This window comes from Microcaecilia unicolor, chromosome 8 (assembly GCF_901765095.1).
Source record: "Microcaecilia unicolor chromosome 8, aMicUni1.1, whole genome shotgun sequence".
NCBI classification, from domain to species: domain Eukaryota; kingdom Metazoa; phylum Chordata; class Amphibia; order Gymnophiona; family Siphonopidae; genus Microcaecilia; species Microcaecilia unicolor.
In genome coordinates this window covers 169,596,851-169,619,108 of record NC_044038.1, presented here as the reverse complement: position 1 = coordinate 169,619,108, position 22,258 = coordinate 169,596,851, and positions in this window count along the sequence as shown.

Below are 22,258 nucleotides of genomic sequence, written 5' to 3'. Positions count from 1 at the left end.
CGAGAGGGTCGTTGGGAGGGGGGTCCAGGGCCAAATCTATGGGGGCCCAGGCCCCTGTGGCCCCGCTTTGCTACGCCACTGCCTAGTATACTGGCACCGAAGTTGAGCAAGCTGACCCCAGTACTCTGGAACAATGCATGCAACTTTTTGAAATGCCCCTGACACATCCATGCCCCTCCCATGGCCACACCCCTTTTTTTGAGTTGTACGCAGCATTATAGAAAAGCATACAGCCAGATGCATGTGCAAATCCCAATTAGTGCCAGTCAATATCAATAATTGATTGTTAGCATTCAATTATTGCTTGTTAATGGCTTGTTAGCCAACTAATATATACAAACATTTCAGCAGCATGCCAAAATTTGGGAACCATACATAGATTCTGTCTTGCCTATTCTGTCTGCTCTTAAAACCTCATCCTGTCAAGCACCAAAACTAGCACAGGCCACTTCTTACCGCGGCTTAGTAAAAGGGTCCCTTTGGCAACCTCTAAAGATTTACCTTGATATGTTCTTGTAGAAAGAGCTCTGTAAATGGGGAAACAGAAAACTGAACAATGCAAATATTCTCATGCAGGATCACCTTGACGATCAATGGCCCTTATGTGGTGTGAATCAAAGACATCTCTTAACTACAAATATGACATTGTTGAGGTGCTCAAGGTTATTTTGGAGACATTCTTAAAGAAAGTTCAACCAGGCTTCTTTGAAAACCTCACTTCTTTCCAAAACTCAAATAATCTTCCCCTTCACATGAATATTTTTCCTTAATTGATGTTTGTGAAGTATTTGGGAAAATCATAAGAACTGAAGACCACTTTGCCAAATCAAACTATGAGATGTTCATATTGTGGGTTATTGTGACCTCTTTGTGCTAGCTCAAATTAGGAAATTAATGGGCTTAGATTGCTTTTCTTTAACTTGAAGATCACAACGATAAACAAGGAGAACTAAAGGTGAACTAATGAGTTCATAGGTCAGAGACTTTTTGTCTAACAGCTACCATTTAATGTTCAAGTATAGAGTAGATAGCACTGTGTAGTTATCCTCTAGTCTGGCCTCACAGAGCTCAGACTAACAGACTTGTCGTAAAACTTTCAGGCATCTGATAAAGATACTTGGCTAAACTGGGCTTGTTTATAAAAATACATCATTTCATTGCAAGAATATTCACTTGGATAGTGCAGCAGACATTGATTTGGCAAAGATAAAATATTGATTACAACTGATTGCCCACAGGAAGCAGAACTACTAAAAAAAGAATTGACTCTGTCAAGGTCAAATACAGGGAAGAAAAGACTGGTAAAATATGTCTATTGTGTCATTATTCATTGAGATTGAGAGAGAGAGAGAGAGAGAGAGAGAGAGAGAGAGAGAGAGAGAGAGAGAGAGAGAGAATGAATGGAAATAAAAGAGAGAATCAGGGGCATCAGGCCACATTTTTGATTGGAGGAGCTAAACAACCCAATCTCTAGTCTCGCCTCACGATCTCTGTTTTTTGATGATGTGTTGGGCAAGATACTGGTAGGGCCAAGGACCTTGTGGCCTGCCTTATTCATCTGCTTATGGAAAGAATAACAAGAGAAAAGAGAAATAACAAGAGCAAGGAAGAGAGAGAGAGAGAGAGAGAGAGAAAGAGAAAGTGGAATACTACTACTACTACTACTATTTAGCATTTCTATAGCGCTACAAGGCGTACACAGCGCTGCACAAACATAGCAGGAGAAAGAATAAACATAAGAGAAAGAAAATAAGAGCGGATAGAAAGAGAAACAGAGAGAGAGAGAAAGAGAAAGAGAAAGAGAAAGAGAGAGAGAGAGAGAGAGAGAGAGAGAGAAAATAGCAAACAAAAATAATAAGAAGGAGATAGAATAAAGAGACAGAATCAGAGAAATATGAGAGCGAGAGAGAAGAACTAGATAAAGGGAGAGAAAAAAAGAGAAAGCGAGAGATGTACATTTCCCAAAGCTGACAGAAAAAAAAAAAGGTTTTCTTCACAAGACTATGCAGGCAAAAAGCCCTATAATCCTGAGGGGAACAATTGATAAAGCAACAAAATACACTATGACACGCAGCAAAGGCTAGAAACCATTATGACCAGAGACAACAGGTATCTTTATAATGGTTCTTTTTATTACCCTTTCTCTACTTTGTAATTTCATTTTATCATTGATATTATTACTCTTTTATATGCTGGGGGGTCAGTTACTAATAATGTGAGCTAATGCCACTGCTGTGTATTAACTGTTAGTAAACGACTCTGTTTTAATAATTTCAGGGGCAATTTTCATTAGCTCATACTATTACGAGATATGTAGGTACTTTTGTCATGTGTATTTGTAGTTAATTTTCTAAGGGAAACTAAGCTGTGTTAAAAGGTGACCTATGCTATGATCAGTGCGTGGGTTTCCCCGTGTGCTGAAGCCACTTTTTGTGTAGCTGTGAAAAGGTCAATTTTTCATTTCCTCACTTAATGGTCATGCGCTAATTTCTTAATTAGTTCATGGCCATTAGCGTGTGAGCCCTTAACGACACCTATTTAGTAGGCGAAAGGGCTCATGTTCTAATTGGTAGGTATGCGGCAATGTAGCTGTGCTAACCAATTAGTTCTGGGCACGCCTACTCTGCGCCCCCAAACACACCCACAGCGCTAAAACCTAAAAAGTATTTTTTAGTGCATGGGAAGATGGCAACACTACCGCAGGACACCTGAGTGCACCCCACGGTGCTGCATTTTCCCGTGTGGTACGCACGAGTCAGTGCCTAATGCCACCTAGTAAAAGGATCTCACGTGAGCAGTTTCCATTTGAAAATTAACTAGCAGAGAGGCAATTTTCAGACAGGCCAATTATCAAGTATATTACTCTCAAAGGAGGTCATTTTATAAAAATGTAAGGTGTCTACTTTAAGCCTCTTTAGAAAGGTAACATAAGCCTCTGTGCTCCTAGATCCAGCTCCAGTTGAATAGTTGAGTTCCAAAACCTATTAACTGAAAAGCTGTTTTTCTGATTCATGAACATTGTTATTTTCAAGAATTCTAGTCAATGTAAGAATTTTTGTTTTCACTGACTATCATATACCTTATGAATAAAGGCTTTTTAGTGCCAATTTCAGACATCCTATTGCTATCTATAAAGGCGATCTGTTCCCAGTATAAATCCATGTTTGGAAAAGAAATGTACACAACGAGCTTGAAGGTCATAACCCTGGATATTCAATGCTAGGGCACATTGACTTCTGGCTTTGATTTCTGGGTATCTGCAGTCAACCAGAAGTTAACTGGATACTGGTGATATTCAGGCTGGTGCTCAGTTAATTCGGCGTTTTTACTGTCCTGACTTCATCTGCATACTTAGCTGGTTAGTGCCTATAAGAATTGGCATTGAACCCCCTGCCACTCCCCACTTAAGCGGCATTCTGTTTGGTGTGGTTTATAGAAAAGCGCTTAAGTATTATGGTTGTGCATAAATTTAGGCATGACTATTTGCACCAATGAAAACATGGTGCAAATGTTCACACCTAAATTTACACGTGGAGCAACCTTATTCTGTAATTATGCAACTGAAAATCATGACCCTGTTCTGCCCCAAAACGCTCTTGACCGTCCCCTTTCCACATCTCCTTTTTTGAGCCGTGTGCAAATTTTAGGTGCAAATCACGCGCCTGACTTTATGCGTATAACACCCAATTCAATCTAATTAGTGCCAATAATTGCTTGTTAAAAAGCCAGTTATTGGCACTAATTGGCTCATTATTCAATTAAATTGTATGCGCAAATCAGAACTGAGCCTAAATTTGCGTTTACAATGTTTGCAACCTTTATTGAATTAGGGGGTTAATGGACCGAATATTGCTGCTAACTGGCTAAGTTGCAGCTTTGCCCAAAATTCACCCCCTGGTCCGCCCTTAACCTAGCTGGTTAGGGAACAGCCGGTTTGAGCCAATATTCAGTGGTACTACCCGGTTAAGTGCTGCCAGATATCGGTGGCCGGCAGTGGCGTTCCTAGGGTGGCTGACACCCGGGGCGGATCGCTGATGCGCCCCCGGGTGCAGCAACCCCCCCCCCAGCGAAAGGACACCTCCCCCCGGGTGCATTTTTACCTGCTGGGGGGGTGCCGCGCGCCTGTCGGCTTCGCTCATGCCATGCTCCCTCTGCCCCGGAACAGGAAGTAACCTGTTCCGGGGCAGAGGGAGCACGGAACGAGCGGAGCCGACAGGCACGCGGCACCCCCCCCAGCGGCATGCACCTGGGGCGGACCGCACCCACCGCCCCCCCTTGGTACGCCACTGGTGGCCGGGCAAGATTGCATAAAATATGTGCCCAAATTATGCCCTTGGAATGCTCACCTACAAAACATGGCGAAGTAGGTGCACCCTTTCCATACACCTTCTTTTTATACACATATGTGATTGTGTAATTTTATGAAAACCATTTCCTGCAGGTGAAACAGTGATTATTAGCAGATGGCCGGTTATATCGCACAGTTTAACTGGTTATCTGCTAAGTACTAACCGGCAATATTCAGCAGGACATAACCTGTGATCTTCTGTTGAATATTGCCAGATATCCAGTTAATTGCCCTAGGCAATTCCTGGGGCAATGGAGGGTTAAGTGACTTGCCCAAGGTCACAAGGAGCTGCTGTGGGAATTGAATCCAGTTCCCCAGGATCAAAGTCCACTGCACTAACCACTAGGCTACTCCTCCACTAGCAACATTCCATGTAGAATCTCAAATATGCAGACAATGTCACAATATACAGCCCTTACAAATCTAAACTGACAGAAATAACCAAAGAAATCAAGACCAGCTTAAATATCATGGACTCTTGGGCAAATGCATTTCAACTAAAACTAAACAAAGAAAAAACACATTGTCTCGTCATTTCATCCCAACACAGCACAGACAACCCCAAAATCATCAACACTCCAGACTACACACTCCCTATCTTAGACAGCCTGAAAATCCTCGGAGTCACATTGGACCGCAACCTAACACTAGAGAGCCAAGTGAAAACCACAACAAAGAAAATATTCTCAATGTGGAAACAATTTTTCCCGAGGGAAACATTTCGCAACCTAATACAATCAATGGTATTAAGCCATTTAGATTACTGCAATGGATTCAAAGAACAAATCTTAAAGAAACTGCAAACAGCTCAAAACACGGCAGCCAGGCTCATCTTCGGGAAAATGCGATTTGAAAGTGCAAAACCCCTCCGCGAAAAATGACACTGGCTCCCAATCAAAGAACACATTGCCTTCAAAATCTGCACTATGGTTCACAAAATAATCTACGGCAAAGCCCCAGGATACATGACAGACTTGATCGACCTACCAACCAGAAACACATTTAAATAATCACGAATGTACCTAAACTTGCACTACCCAAGCTGCAAAGGACTCAAATACAAATCAACTTACGCATCCAGTTTTTCCTACATAAGGACGCAACTGTGGAACGCACTACCAAAAGCCTTGAAAACCACGTACGACCATCTACACTTCTGGAGATCACTTAAAACTTACCTGTTTAAAAAGGCATACCCTACCAATCCAACATAAATGCCTGATCTCTGCAACAACAACAACAAAAAAAGAAATGGACATAACACAACCCTTATGTGGCTATACCACATGAACATTATCTTACCACAACTTCACTATGTATTTGCTTACACCGAAGTCTGCATTCGCCTGTTTGGTTAGTACCAGAGAGGCGAATGCAGACTTCGGTAAGCCACATTGAATTTTTTGACTGGGTGACCGGAGTATTGAATCATGGACGTGCTATAGACGTAATCTACTTAGATTTCAGCAAAGCTTTTGACACAGTTCCCCACAGTAGGCTCTTGAATAAACCTGACAGGCTGAAGATAGGACCTGACGTGGTGAACTGGATTAGGAACCGGTTGATGGACAGACGCCAGAGGGTGGTGGTTAATGGAATTCGCTCGGATGAGGGAAAGGTGAGTAGTGGAGTGCCTCAGGGATCAGTGCTGGGGCCAATTCTGTTCATTGCCAAAGGGTTAGAAGGTAAAATTTGCCTTTTTGCGGATGATACTAAGATTTGTAACAGAGTGGACACCCAGGAGGGAGTGGAAAACATGAAAAAGGATCTGCAGAAGCGAGAAGAATGATCTAAGGTTTGGCTATTAAAATTCAATGTGAAGAAATGGGAGTAGAAATCCATGGGAGACGTATGTGTTAGGCGGTGAGATTCTGATATGTACAGACGGGGAGAGGGATCTTGGGGTGATAGTATCTGAGGATCTGAAGGCGACAAAACAGTGCGACAAGGCGGTGACCGTAGCAGACTCCGAAACTGGATGCAGCTTTGAACAGCACGAGGATGAAGGAATATTTTTAAAGGCAGCAGCAGGAGGAAGTGGACCTTGGCTGGCGGGTTGGTGACGGCGACGGCGGTAGGGGGGTCCAGGGCGAAATCTGCGGGGGCCCAGGCCCCTGTGGCCCCACGCAGATACCTCCCTGAGGTCAGGTATAAAGTAGCACATATGAGTTTATCTTGTGGGTAGACTGGAAAACTCTTTTTATTGGAAAAAACTAAAAACAAATAACATACAAATCAAAAACAAGCCCCTAGCTATACACAGTCCTCCTATCTATGTACACACCCTCCCCTCCTCAATACTACAGTGGAAACTGTGTATTAGAAAAACCCAAGAAAAAAAAACCGGACATGCAAATCAAACCCCAGGCTCCTAGCTAGACATGGTCTGCCTATCTATGTACACCCCCTCCTCAATAATACAATGGATCAACCCCCCCCCCCCGACCCCCCACAACCCCTTCAGACAACTGGCACACAATCCCCTGGGAAGCATGTCCCCTCATGGTGGCTTAAGCCTCACGTGTCTCCACCACCTCGAAGCCACCCCCACCCCTTTTTCCACCCTTTCCCACTTTGCCGCTTCCTGCACCGCCCTTACCACATCCCAGCTGACTACCTCCGCCGGCCGGACCTCCTGGTACAGGGACACCCTGCAGCGCGCCATCCAGAGGCAGTACCGCAATATCACCGAAATCAGAAAGCGTGTTACCGGATCCCCGCGTCCCCCTCCACCCTCTGGGCCGTACACCCAGTCCGCATAGCTGTAGTTGCGGAAACTGGGGATCTGCAGCAACGAGGAAACCCGGTCAGAGACCTGGACTGTAAATGGGCACCTCACCAGGAAATGCTCCATCGTCTCTTCAGTTCCAGCACATTCCTCCCGTGGGCACCCTCTATCCCGCACATTGCGATATTTCAAATTTCCTCGGACGTACAGTCTACCGTGAAAGGACAGCCACGCCAGGTCTTTATACTTCACCGGGATGCGGTTCGAAGCAATCAACCGTAACCCCTGCTGCATCCGTGGGGCCGGCGCGTCCCTCAGCGCCAGAGGAGCTGAGAACACCTGCGCCCGTACTCTGTCCATCCAGACCCCCCGTTGTCCTGCCTTCACCTCCCCCACCGTCAGCCCCCACACCCTCACCAATTTCACTAGGGTCTTGCAATAACTCACCCCCCCCGGGGCCCCCCTTCGCAGTGCCACTACCCTCCCCCCCTCCCGCCATAGGTCCCAATATCTCGGCCACCACTGCAGGACACTCCTAGCCCACCCCGGTGGCTCCCGCCCTACCGCCCTCCCCAGATTGAACTGCAGGAACAAAGCGCTGAAAAACAGGACTGGGTTTATCATGCCCACCCCCCCCTCCCTCCTAGGCAGATAGGTAACATTCCGTTTTACCGGATTCGTCCTGTTGCCCCAGAGCAGCCGGAAGAACACCCCATACAAGGCCGCGTACTGGCTCTCCGGCAGCAAGCAGATGTAACTGACGAACAGAAACAAAGGAACTAAGTGTGCCTTGATGAGCTGTACCCGCTCCCCCATGGTCATTTTCCACCCCTTCCATCTATCCACCCTCCCCTTCACTTCTTGGAGACACCTATCCCAGTTGTAGAGCCTATAATCCCCCTTCTCGAAATATATTCCCAAGACCCGTATACGTTCCACAGCTGTAGGAAACCTACCTCCCAACTCAAATTGCAGCCCCTGATCCCCAACCCACAGGCTATTGGACTTTTGAAAATTGACCTGCGACGCTGTTGCCTGCGAGTATTCCTGGATCAGGTTCTGCAATCTACCTCCCTCCCTCTGGTCCGCTACCCACACTGTAACGTCATCTGCATACGCCACGACCCTTAACTGGTTATTGTCCCCCACCTCCACCCCTTCCAGCCCCTCCGCCCCCCCCTTCTCCAGCCGTCTTATAAAAGGGTCGATGGCGTATGCATACAACAGCGGGCTGAGTGGGCACCCCTGTCGGACCCCTGCCCCTACCTCAAACCCCTGCCCTCTCCACCCGTTAACCAGGGGGAAACACCCCGCATGCCGATAAAGTAGCTGTAATTGCTCTATCCAGCCCTTCGGAAACCCATAGCGCTCCAAAATGCTCCATAGGACACCCCACTGCACTCTATCAAACGCTTTTTCCTGGTCGAGTGTTACCAACAGCCTACCATGCCCTCCCACTCTACTGCGTTCTACCCCCTCCCGCACCCACGCTGCCGCTTCCAAGACCCCTCTCCCTTTAACTCCACATGCTTGTGAGGCTGCCAGCAAATCCCCAGACACCTGCCTCATTCTCTGGAATAGCATTCGCGCAAAAATTTTCCGATCTGTATTAAGCAGTGCTATAGGCCGCCAGTTGGCCAGCATCGCCGGGTCCTTCCCCTTACTTAGTAGGATAAGAGCCGCCTCCGTCAGGGACCTAGGCAAGGAACCCTCCAACTGGGCTGCCCCCCATACCCTCACCAGGATCGGCACCAGCTGCTCCTTAAAGGCCTGGTAGAACTCAGTTGTTAGCCCATCCGGCCCCGGCGAAGTCTTCCTGTGGAGCGCCCCGATGGCTTCCTCCACCTCCTGTTCTGTCCACGGGTTCAAGAGGGCCTGAAGCTGGGGTCCCCCGTGACCTATCCCCGGGGTTTCTTCCACATAACACTCCATCTGCTCTATATCAATCTGCTGGGCTGAAAGGAACGCCGCAAAGTGGTCCCTCACTGCCCCCAGAATCCCCTCCCTGGTGTCCTGCAGGACCCCCTGTGCGTCCCGTACCCCCTCCATCACCCTGCGCGCCCTCCGCTCCCGGCAGCATGCGAAGGGGTCCGGGCTACACATTTTCCCGAAGTCCCGCTCGTACACCAAGGAGGTGTAGCGGTTGTACTGTACCTGTTCCAGGAGTGCTTGGAGATCATGTATTTCTTCCTCCCTCCCCCCTTGTGAAATCAGTGTGTCCCTCTTTTTCTTTATCGCCATGCCCAACTTTGTCCTTTCCCTCCCCTCCCTTCTCGCCTGTCTGAGAAAGAATCCCCGCGTTCGTCTTTTCACTGTATCCCACCACTCCCCCAATGACTGAAATGCCCCCTGCACTGACACCTGATCTTCCAAAAACCGGCGGTACTCCTCCCGCACCTGCTCGCTACCTAACCACTTTAAATTTAGTCGCCATAGCCCCCTCCCTGGCCTCTGCGCTGCCGCCCCCCCCACCTGAAGGAGGACCATGTGGTGGTCTGAAAAGTCCACGTCCACGGTTCGTGGACCCCCCAGACAAACCCCCTTCTTTACCAGGAATCTATCGATTCTACTTTTACACTGCCCTCGAAAGAACGTGAACCCCTCCTGTTCCTCACAGAAGGCCACATGCGCGTCTACCAGCTCCGCCTCCCGCATGATCCCTGCCAGCCTCACCCCGTCATAGCCCACCTGTACCGATCGTCCCCCACTATCCTTTTTCCGCAATATGGTGTTAAAATCTCCCCCCCAGACTACTTGGCGCGAAGTGTATAGGTAGGGCTTGATCTTCCCAAAGAGGAGCACCCTTTCCTTCTTGCTTTGGGGCCCGTACACATTCACCACCCTCAGTGCTCTATCCTCCCAAATCGCATCCACAACAAGACATCTCCCCACCCCCAGCTCCACCACTCGCTGAATATTCACCCGGTGGGACTTAAATAAGATCCCCACCCCACCATACCTCTCCCCCGCCAACCCCCACACCGAGGGACCCCACTTCCAGGCCCGCCTTGCCCGCCTGATCACCTCAATGGACCGCAGCCGAGTCTCCTGGAGCAGGAAGCAATCTGCTTGGACCCTCGCGAACCAGTCATACGCTAAACCCTGCTTCTTCGGAGAGGCGATGCTGGCCACATTCAGCGTGGCAAATGTCAACACTAAGCCTGCCATCCTCATTGCGAGTCACGGGTCTGCTCACTCCCAACTTCTTTCCTTATCTCCTGGGATACCCCCTTCTTACCCTGAAGCAGGTCCTCTGCTATGCGGTCTACATCATCCCCTGCCACATCCCCCTCCCCCCCCCTGCAGCCGTCCTGTCTGCACCTTACCCCCACCTCCCCCTTTCTTCCTTCCTTTCTTCTTTGCTCTATCCGGACCCACCCCCTGATCCCTCCCTCTCCCCTCTTCACCCCCACCCCCTACCTCCTCCACCGAGTCCTCCACCTCCCCCAAGTCCTCCAAGTCCTCCAGATCCTCCTCTAGCTCCACTCTGTCCCCCAAGCCTGCACTTGGGCCTTCACCACCTGCCCAGCCCCCTCAGCTTTCCTCTTACTCCCCTTTCCCCTCCCTCCCTCCCTTCCCTCTTCCTCCTCCCTCACCCCTCCCCCTTCCCCCAGAGCCTTCCCGCCCTTCTTCCTACCACCAGTACCCTCCTCCAGTGCTTCCTCATATTTCCGTTTGCCCTCTCCAATCCCCCCTGCCGCCCCCTCTTCCTCCATTAACTCCACCTCTTCTCCTTCCCCCTGTTCTTCCTCCTCCCTCCCAACCTCCCTATCCTCCTCCTCCTCCTCCAACACCTGAAATCTGTTCCCCCCCCTCTTCCCCTGCAGCGACCCCTCCCTGCCCACCCCTAGTTTCCCCCCCCTCCGAAACTTCCCTTTCCTCTGTGGCACTTGTACCCACTCCCCCTCTCCCCCCTGCTCCACTCCTGACCCAGCCCCCTGCCGCCCCCCCTCCTGCATCCCCTCCTTCTCCCCCCCTTGCCCCTCCCTGCCTATCACCCCCTGCCCTATCCCCTCCTCCATTACCCCCCCCTCCCCGTCCCTTCCCCCACATATCCCACTCGTTATGGGCCGCCCTAGGGCAGTTCCGATATGCATGGCCTAACCCGCCGCAGAGGTTGCACCTGATCGCGGTGCAGTCCTCTGTGGCATGCTGATCCCCGCATCTTCCACACTTTACCACTGGGCATGACATGCTGAAGTGCCTAAACGAACCACATCTGAAGCACTGCCGCGGCTGCCCCTTGTAAAAGCACAGTATCCTGTCACGACCGATAAAGGCAGCCGAAGGAATGTGCTGGACCACATGGCTCTCCTGTCTCAATTTGACCAGGGCTCCCCAACCTCCTGCCCAAACCCTGCTTGGATCCGGTAACTTTGTAAGTGGGGATCTCAGCTCCGCGTACCTCTGTAGCCAGTAGGCTAAATCTGCCCCAGAGATAGACTCATTTCTCACGAGCAGGGTGATCTGCACCAGGTCCGGCTTGCTGACTGGAATGGCCCTGAGGTCCCGCCACTCCCCCTTTCCCCTCACCCCCTCGTACCTTTCCCAGAATATTTCCATCCCCCTCTGGGTCATGAAGCTCAAGTCATATTCTGGGATGTTGATGGGGTGTATACACGCGTAAAAGTCCTCGGGTATAAACCCCATCCCCATCACCAGCCTCAAGACCCGATCCCTGGAGGGCATTGCCCCCTCCCCTATCCATTTGAGCTGTACCACATTTCGCCGCTTAGGCAGCTGTCCACCCCCTGTCCCCGCTCCCCCCCAACCCCTCCCTGGGCCCTCAAAACCACCCGATCTCCCCCCCTCCCTCCTTCCCCCTCCCTGGACTACTGCCGCAAAGGACTTGGACCCCAGCCCCCACCGCCCCCCCCTCCACACTTGTTCCAGCCCTTCCCTCTGCCTCCCCCCCCTTCTGTCCCTCTGCCCCTCCCCTCATCCCTCTCCCTTCCTCAATATCCACCGCCCCCTCCCCCTCCCGTTGTCCCCCGTCCCCTTCCCTCTCAGACAAACATCCAGCAACGTCCATAGTCAGTTCTGCGGCTTGGGCTGCCTCCAACTGATTGTCCTGCCCATCACCACTTCCTGGAACGTCCCTGCTCGTCCCTGCCACTGCAGGCTCCAGCCTCTGGGCTAATCGCCTCCTCTCCTCTGTCTCCTGGCGATACTCTGGCACCTGCCCAGTCAGGTCTGCAGCTGGCGATACCAGACTCCCTGCTCGCTCTGCCCCCGAACTCCCTCCAACCTCCGGCACCAGGGGCGAAGCCTCCGGAACTCCGCCGCTCCCCTTGGCTCCTCGCTCCCAGCCGTCCTGCTGGCAGGTCTGCTCCACCACCCGCTGCACATCTGTTAGACTTGCCATGTCCACTTCTGTAGTCAACGAAAGTCTCTCAACAATCGGGTTACTTCCCCCTTGCTTCTGGTGCAGTCCCTCCTGCGTTCTCCCAATGGCTGGCGCTTCCCGGGGGCATGGCTTGTCTGTTCCTGATTCCGCCACAGGCTGGCTGTTAGCACCCCCCGATTTCACCTCTTGTAATGGACAGCTGGTCAAATGAGCTCCCAGCTGCTGCCCGCTCCTATTCCTCTCTCTCCGACCCCTCTCCTGTAAACCGCCAGCTACTCCATGCTCAGGGAAGACCTCCCCTGCTCCCGGACTTCGTGGGCGGGGCTTCTCCAGATGCCATGCTGCTTCGGTTTCCACTTCAGTCATTGCAGACCCGGCCAAAAATACCGGAGTCTGCCTCTGCTGACCCTTTTCCAACAGGGCCTCCTTCACGGCAACTGTCTCTGCTGTTTGCACAACTGCAGGTAAGCCCTCTGAGACTTCGACCACCACCTCTGTAGAAAACAGGCTGCTACCTGCGTCTCCCTCTGCTGCCTCCATTATCTGGAGTTTTGAAAAGTTACTGAGTTCTGTCCTCCCCTCCACAGGTAGGATCTCTACTCCAGCCCCCACCTCAGAGCCATGTCCTGCCGCTGCCTCCTTATCCTCTGGCTGCTGGGTAAGTGCTCTGGACTGTGTTGCCAACTGTCTCATGTATTTTAAAGTGGGGTCACCTCTGAACCCAGACAACTCTTTTGAGTCTAATGCTGCTGAAGACACTGAAGCTTGCTGCAACTGTAGTGTTCCTGAACCCCCAGACTGTGGTATTGAAGCCATCCTTTCTCGGTTAACATAGAGCTCCCTCAAAGGATTCACAGAGCCCTTTTTTAAACAGTTCAACAAGTGTTCTTTTTTCCCCAACAACTTTGATATCCGGGCTTCCTCTTTAACATACATTTGTCTGTGCTCCGCTGGGGCAAATTTACACATAGTTCTTGCCATTTTCAGACGTTTTCCTAGCTCCACTACTTCTTTTTCCACCAGCTTAATTCGTCTTACAATATTTACCACACTACTTGCTGGATCATCAGGGTCATAGCTCACTTCAAGGAACTCCTCATCTGACGATCCACTCTCCTCACTCTCACTCTCAGCTGCCTCCAGCAAAGGCTTCTGGCAAACTTCCATCGCCTCTTCCTTCTCCCTTCCTTGGAAGCGCCCTTCTGGGGCCTGTACTATCTTCCTCCCCCCTCCACTGTCTTCTCGCTTACCTTCCGCAAGCTGGGCCATGGAGGGGGAAATGCTCTGATGGCCTCCACTGGGCTGCTTCTCCCTTCGGTCCTCTGGACTCCTTTCCCTTCTCCCGGTAGTCAAACCAGGGAGAGAGCCACTCCTTTCGGCCTTCTGGTCCCGGGCCCCAGGAGGCCCCATAGCCTGGGACTTTCCTGAGGCCTTCTCCCCAGGGACCCTCCTCATCTTTGGGGAGGGAGCTAGGTCTCACTCCCTTTCCACTGGAAGTCAGCAGAGCTCTCTAAAACACCTCCTTCCTCCTCAGCAGACTGGATGGACCGTACAGGTCTTTCTCTGCCGTCATCTACTATGTTACTATCCTGCTTATTTTCAAAGGAGAAGGGCGGCCATCTTCCGACACAAATTGGGAGATGGCCGGCCTTCTCCTAAGGCCGGCCAAATCGGTATAATCGAAAGCCGATTTTGGCCGGCTTCAACTGCTTTCTGTCGCAGGGCCGGCCAAAGTTCAAGGGGGCGTGTCGTCAGTGTACCAAAGGCAGGACGGGGGTGTGGTTAAAAGACGATAATGGAAAAAAGAAGGCCGGGCCAGACGAGCATTTGGCCGACTTTACTTGGTCCCTTTTTGTTCACGACCAAGCCTTGAAAAGGTGCCCAAACTGATCAGATGACCACCGGAGGGAATCGGGTCACCAACCCCCTCCCATCCAAAAAAAAAAAAATTAAAAAACATTTTTTTGCCAGCCTCTATGCCAGCTTCAAATATCATACCCAGCTCCATCACAGCACTATGTAGGTCCCTGGAGCAGTTTTTATTGGGTACTGCAGTGCACTTCAGGCAGGCGGACCGAGGCCCATCCCCCCACCTGTTACACTTGTGGTGGTAAATGGGAGCATTCCAAAACCCACTCGAAACCCACTGTACCCACATCTAGGTGCCCCCTGTTACCCTTTAAGGGCTATGCTAGTGGTGTACAGTTGTGGGTAGTGGGTTTTGGGGGGGGTTGGGGGGTTCAGCACACAAGGTAAGGGAGCTATGCACCTGGGATCAATTTGTGAAGTCCACTGCAGTACCCCCTAGGGTACCCTGTTGGTGTCCTGGCATGTGAGGGACCAGTGCACTACAAATGCTGGCTCCTCCCAGGACCAAATGCCTTGGATTTGGCCGGTTTTGAGATGGCCGCCATTAGTTACCAATGTCGGCCATCTCTAAGGGCGGCCCAAATGTTGAGATTTGGCCAGCCCCGACCGTATTATCGAAATGAAAGATGGCCGGCCATTTGTTTTGATAATACGGTTGGGTACGCCGCTTTACGGGGCAGTCATTAGAGATGGTCACCCTTATAGATGGGCGCACCCGTTCAATTATGCCCCTCTATGTTACTATCCTGCTTATAATCGAAATAGAAAAACGCCTATATTGTGACCCAAATCGGGAGATAGACATTTATCTCACAAAAACGAATAAAGCGGTATAATCGAAAGCCGAATTTGGACGTTTTCAACTGCACTCCGTCGCGGATGCGGACAAAGTTGATGGGGGCGTGTCGAAGGCGTGGTGAAGGCGGAACTGGGGAGTGGTTATCGGCCGATCAGAGATGGGCGCCTTTCGCCGATAATGGAAAAAATATATTCGTTTTTAGCAAGAATTTAGGGCACTTTTCCTGGACCCTGTTTTTCCACGAATAAGGCCCCAAAAAGTGCCCTAAATGACCAGATGACCACTGGAGGAAATCGGGGATGACCTCCCCTGACTCCCCCAGTGGTCACAAACCCCCTCCCATCACAAAATATGCCGTTTCACAACTTTTTATTTTCACCCTCAAATGTCATACCCACCTCCCTGGCAGCAGTATGCAGGTCAGTGGAGCAGTTATTAGGGGGTGCAGTGGACTTCAGGCAGGTGGACCCAGGCCCATCCCCGCCCCCACCTGTTACACTTGTGCTGGTAAATGGGAGCCCTCCAAACCGCCCCCCAAACCCACTGTACCCACATGTAGGTGCCCCCCTTCACCCCTTAGGGCTATTGTAATGGTGTAGACTTGTGGGCAGTGGGTTTTGAGGGGGATTTGGGGGGCTCAACACCCAAGGGAAGGGTGCTATGCACCTGGGAGCTGTTTTACCTTTTTTTTTTTTTTGTAAAAGTGCCCCCTTGGGTGCCCGGTTGGTGTCCTGGCATGTGAGGGGGACCAGTGCACTACGAATCCTGGCCCCTCCCACGAATAAATGTCTTGGAGTTATTCATTTTTGAGCTGGGCGCTTTCGGTTTCCATTATCGCTGAAAAACAAAAACGCCCAGCTCAAAAAAAGATAAACGTCCATGTTTTTCGAAAATACAGTTCGGTCCGCCCCTTCACGGACCCGTTCTCGGAGATAAACGTCCATGGAGATAGACGTTTCCGTTCGATTATGCCCCTTTATGTATGTTACATTGAGCCTGCAAATAGGTGGGAAAATGTGGGATACAAATGTAACAAATAAAAAAAAATAGTAGCAACATTCCATTTAGAATCTCAAATAGGGAAAGGGAAATGGGACTTGATATATTGCCTTTCTGTGGTTTTTGCAACTACATTCAAAGTGGTTTACTTATTTTTGTACCTGGGGCAATGGAGGGTTAAGAGATTTGCCCAAGGTCACAAGGAGCTGCAGTGGGAAGGGAAGTGTGGTAGTGAAGGGAAGACCAGAGATCAACTGGGATGTTTGGCATTGTATAAAGAAGCAACCTGGACAGATTAGATGGCCTTTGGGGTATTTCATAGGTTGTGCTTCTATGTTAAACAAAATGTTCTTGCTCTACAGCATTAGACTTGTGAGGTCTGTTGGCTTATGAGTGGAGATTAGTAGCAGACAAGACCATACAACATCACCCTGGCAAAGAGGGAAATGCCTGTGAAAGAGCAAGCAGTTGTGTGGGATAGTGAATCATCTTAAGATAATAGCAACCAACGAATGGTGCAGGTTTTCCTTTTAATAGCTTGTCAAATGATGTCTCATCACGGTGTTATGCAGAAAACGCAGTGATATTAATTATATCAGGGTTTCCTGAACCAGTCCTAGAGGCACACCCAGCCACTCTGGTTTTCAGGATAGCCACAATAAATATGCATAATGGGCCGGATTCAGTATTTGGCGCTGGGAAAAATCAGTGCTCAGCATTTTTCTATAAAGGGTGCTTCGGGGGGAGTCACGTGATGGGCTGAGAGAAGAGGTCACAGACTTTTTCACTCTCGGGCGCTCCCTCCCTCAAACCCTCCATAGACTGGACTGACTCGCTAAGAAACAAAGGAGCGCTAACAGGAAAAGATTTAAGACACATGGACTCTTACATTATTCGCGAAACCAGAGCGATGACCGGGAAAACAGCGAAAAAAGAACCCGAGAAGCAACGAGGGATCGGCGAAAACAAGATGGCGCCGAGTCCAGCAGCAGATTCAGTGCCGCGGTTCCATCATGCACAGCTCGAACAACTTACAGAAGCGGTAAAGACCGCTCTGGAGCCGCAACTGAAACAAATCGCCGAACGGCTAGCAAGGGTGGAGACGCAGCTCGGTGAAACAACAAAAAGAACGGGCGAGCTCGAAGCACGTGTGTCGGAGGCAGAGGACACCGCAGTAGTTGCGGCGGCATCAATGCAGGAGATGCAAAAAGAATTGAAGTCACAGGCAGCGAAGCTGGATGATCTTGAGAATAGGTCTCGAAGATCCAACTTGAGACTTATCGGTGTACCGGAGTCGATACCGGATCGCTCCTTGACGGAACAATTAGAACGTTGGCTAAAATCAGAATTTGCCCTTTCTGACAGCATGGGACCGCTCTGCCTTGAAAGGGCTCACAGATTGGGGAAAAGACTTAACAATGGAACCCGTCCAAGAGCTGTGATTGTCAAGGTACATAACTTTGTGCACAAAGAAGAGATTCTACGGGGAGCGCGTCTAAAATGGGATTCCTTAAATTTGGATGGAGCTAGCATTAAAGTGTTCCAAGACTATTCCCAAGCACTACAGGAGCGCAGGAAAGCTTTCACTCCAATCTGCAGGCAACTTACAGAGAGGAATCAGCGGTTTTTGCTACTATACCCCGCACAATTAAAAATTAACATGGACGGCACATGGAGAACTTTCAATTCTCCAGCAGAAGCTCAAGAAGTGGCAGTTTAAAGAACATAATATAACACTTCAAGAGCTGGAGTGCCCGGCTTGCCAGAGTTGAGTCCCAGTTGGACTGCAGAACGTTGGTTGAATAGCTAAATGTTGAATTGTAAGTGATGCATGAAGCAATGCATAACGCTATGTTTTTTCCCTACAGAGAGAGATGGCCATGTTTGAGTTGCGGTTTGCTATGTTTGGCGGAGTGTGGAGGGGGATGGGGGAGGGAGGAGGCCCTACCATTGTTGACTCTGCACACCCGATCTAAGATAAGAGAGGGGAGTGCAAGGTTGGAGATAAGTGAGAGAAGGGGGGGAGGGGGGGTTGGAGGGGGGGAGGGGGGGTGGGAGGGATGGGGTAGAGGGAGGGAGAGCAGAGAGCAAAGATTTTTGGGATACACTTAGAGAGCAGCATAACGTTGGACACAAAGAGGGGGGAAGGTCAATAGAACACGACGCAGGAGCTAATTGGCTAGATAGGAAGGGACACGGGTGGAGCTGGGCCCCGGAGTTCCGCATATCTAAGAAATTTCACCGTTACATGACAACTGGGCATAGTAATGACTAAGAACAACTCGATCCGGTTCCTCACATGGAACGTGGGGGGTATTTCATCCCCAATTAAAAGAACAAAAATTTTAACAGCCCTTAAAAAACACAAAGCGGATGTGGCCTGCTTGCAGGAAACCCGCCTCACCACAGAAGAGCACCAGAAATTGAGGCGGGCATGGGTAGGAGAAGTTCACGCGACCCCAGCTGAGGGGAGAAGTAAAGGGGTGGCCATTTTGATTCGCAAGGGACTAGTAGCCAAATCAGAAGTCATAGAGAGAGATCCACAAGGGAGATTCCTGATGGTCCATTTGTGGATTCAACACCAAGAATATATGATAGTAGCATTGTATGGGCCGAACTTATTTGATAAATCATTCTATGAACAGGTGGCCCAGCGCTGTCTCTCCCGTAGAGCTATCCCTCTAATAATAATGGGAGATTTCAATCTTGTAGCAGATCCAACATTAGATTGCTCAGTACCCAGACGGGCTAACAGGGGAGGAATACGATCGAGAGCACTACCACAGTTCATGCAATCACTAAATTTGGTGGACGCGTGGCGGACCCTGCACCCAGACTCACGAGACTACACCCACTTGTCGCGGGCGCATGGCAGCTGGTCAAGGATAGATTATATCCTTGTAGACCAGAGCATGTTTCACTTGGTAGTAGACGCAGTGATAGGTCCAGAAGAGGTTTCCGACCACGCGATGACATGGATAGACTTGATGGACCCAGGAACATCTAGAGGTGGGGCGGGTTGGCGTTTCCCAGCATATTTGGCTGCAGACAAGGAATTCACACGATATATACGAGAAAGTTGGGAGGAATATGAAAAGTTTAATGCAGCCCACAAAAATCAGCCATCCCTGTTTTGGCAAGCAGCTAAAGCAGTATTAAGAGGGGCAATTATAGCTTTCACAGCTAAAAGGGAGCGGTGAATCACTGGGGCAATTACCAACCTAGAAAAAAGATTCCAAAAAGCAAAACGAAGGTACATTAGCAACCCTAATTCATATTTTAAAGAACAAATGCAGTCAGCACGAATAGCATTGAACACCCTCCTACATGACCGAGCCTCTAGGGCCCTAGTACGTAGGAAATATCGGTTACAACGCTTTGGGAACAGGGCGGGAGGCATGTTGGCACGTATAATTAAAACCTGGGGAGGAAACAGAGCAATCGTGGCAGTTAAGGACAAGGAGGGCCATATTCAAAACCAAAAAGACAAGGTAGCGAAGGTATTCCAAGACTTTTACCAAGATTTATATTCGGCACCATTACCTCACCCCATAGGCTCCATTGACCAGTATTTAGAACGTGCAGGTCTGGCCAAGTTAGGCGAGACAGAGCTAGGCGAACTTAATACTCCAATAACCGGGAAGGAACTACAAGATATAATTAAGGCTCTCCCCACCCACTCAGCTCCGGGGCCCGACGGGTTCTCCAGTGAATTTTATCAAATGCTAAGTCAATCAATAATAAGACCGTTGCTCTCATACTATGAGGAGGTGGTAGAACTTGGAGAATTTCCAATTTATGCTAATGAAGCGCTAATTACGTTACTTTTGAAGCCAGGAAGAAAGGACACACAGGCAGACTCTTATAGGCCCATATCATTAATCAATGTAGACACAAAAATTATGGCCAAGCTTCTAGCAAATAGAATACAGAGAGTGATACCGATATTAATAGAACCAGAACAAGTGGGCTTCATACGAAACAGACACGCTGCAGTAAATGTGAGGCGTCTACGTTTGGCAATGGGACAATGTAGTTGTGCGGAAACAGAGGCAATTTTGGTGAGCCTGGACGCCGAGAAGGCGTTCGATAGAGTGGGATGGGAGTACATGTTCGCAGTGTTACAACACATGGGTGTTAAGGGATGGGCATACCAGGCGATCCAATCTCTATACTCAAACCCCACGGCCGCAGTGCTAATTAATGGCTCAAGAACAACTCAATTCCCCATAGCGAGGGGTACGAGGCAGGGCTGTCCACTGTCCCCGGCCCTGTTTCTTATCTCGATAGAGCCACTGTTGAAGAGTCTAAAAAGAGAAGGGGAGATAGCTGGAGTGGAGGTAGGGGGAGAGACAGTGAAAGCTTTAGCGTTTGCAGACGACCTACTGATAATGACCACTAGACCGGCAACATCGCTCCGGGTGCTGATAGACAGGGTCTCCCATTTTGGCAGGATCTCGGGATTTAAAGTCAACCTAGAGAAATCCAGTGTCATGCATATCTAATCCAGCCCCGATGACATGGAAAGGTTTAAATTCCCATTACGCAGAGCAATAGGAGCCATTAAATACCTGGGGGTACAGATCCCGAGTGACTTGTCCCAGCTCTATAGCTTGAACATCCAAAAGCTGATGTCTGAAACGGCAACTAGACTGGGTCATTGGCAGGGACTACCTCTCTCTCTCATGGGGCGTATAGCGCTCTACAATATGATGATAGTTCCACGCTGGCTGTATGTCTTTCAGGTTTTGCCATTGTATCTCTCTAGTAAAGATGAAAAACAACTGAATGTAATGTTAAGGAAATACTTATGGCAGGGGAAGAGGCCACGACTGCCATTGGAAGTGATGGAGATACCAAAGGAATATGGGGGAATGGGGCTGCTGAGTATGCGGCACATGACGGTAGCATGTGCAATGAGGCATATTAACGACTGGTTCCGCAATACTACAGACTTCTCAGCAACTCAAATAGAGAAAAGCTTACTTAAACCCCTTCATTTCAGCAGTGCCCTACATGGCTTGGATAGGAGAACTTCCTCAGTTTTGAAGTCCACCAATATTTTACAAACTGCGCAAAAAACCTGGAAATGGATTTGCAGAATGCATCATTTCTCCTATAAAACTACTCCATACCTGCCACTGAGGGGAAACCCGGACTTCCCTCCTGGAGATTTATACGCTATGTTCAAGCGCTGGGAAGGACAAGGAATAATTTACCTTCAACAAATACTTACAGAGGAAGGGAGACTAAAATCATTTGCAGATCTTCAAAGGTTAAAACTGTTAACTCCGAGAGACTATTTTCACTACTGGCAGCTGCAACACTATGTGGCTAGCCTGGAATGGGAAGACCTGACAGAAGATGTCCAGGTGGAAGTGGCGGAGGCGTTTTCACTCAACTCCCAACAGAAGGTACCTTTGAAGTACCACCACAGACATATCAAAGATCATAAATTGGAGCTGGACTATGCAAAATATGCTGGGGAATGGGAGAAAGACTTGAATGCAGTAGTAACGACTGACGTGTTCAAAAGGCACGTCCTAATCATTCATCGAACCTCTCTGCTGTCAGCGCATTGGGAGATGCAATATCGCTTTGCCCTCAGACTGCATGTTCCCCCACGGCGAGCGTTTCATATGGGAGCTTCCCCAGATGGAGCATGCCCCAAATGTGGGAAGGAGGGAGCGACTCTGGGACATATGTTCTGGCGATGTGCACAGGTGGAGGAATTCTGGAAGAGTATTTTGGAACAGGTCTCTAAACTGTGGGCCATAGATTGGCGCTATTCCCCATTGCTGTTATTCGGTAAACCTGAACTGAGACCCCCGGTCCCAGGGGGATGCATTGCCTTTATAAAACGAACCACAATCATAGCAAAGGCAACTATTCTTACAGATTGGCTTTCTCCTGATGGTCCTTCAGTACAGAAGTGGAGAATGCAAATGGTGGCTTTGATGCGCTTGGAAAGACAGATGTGTCAGGGCAAGTCTGAATTGGACTTTCAGCAATTCTTAAAGAAATGGAACCCATTTATACAGACATTACCCCATGCTTCCAGGAGTCATCTGTTGAACTTCTAATGCAAGTAGCTTTCAGGCCGACTGACTGAGTGTATCCTAGATCTTGAAGGGAAGGGGAGGGTAGGGAGGGATGGGTGGGTAATTA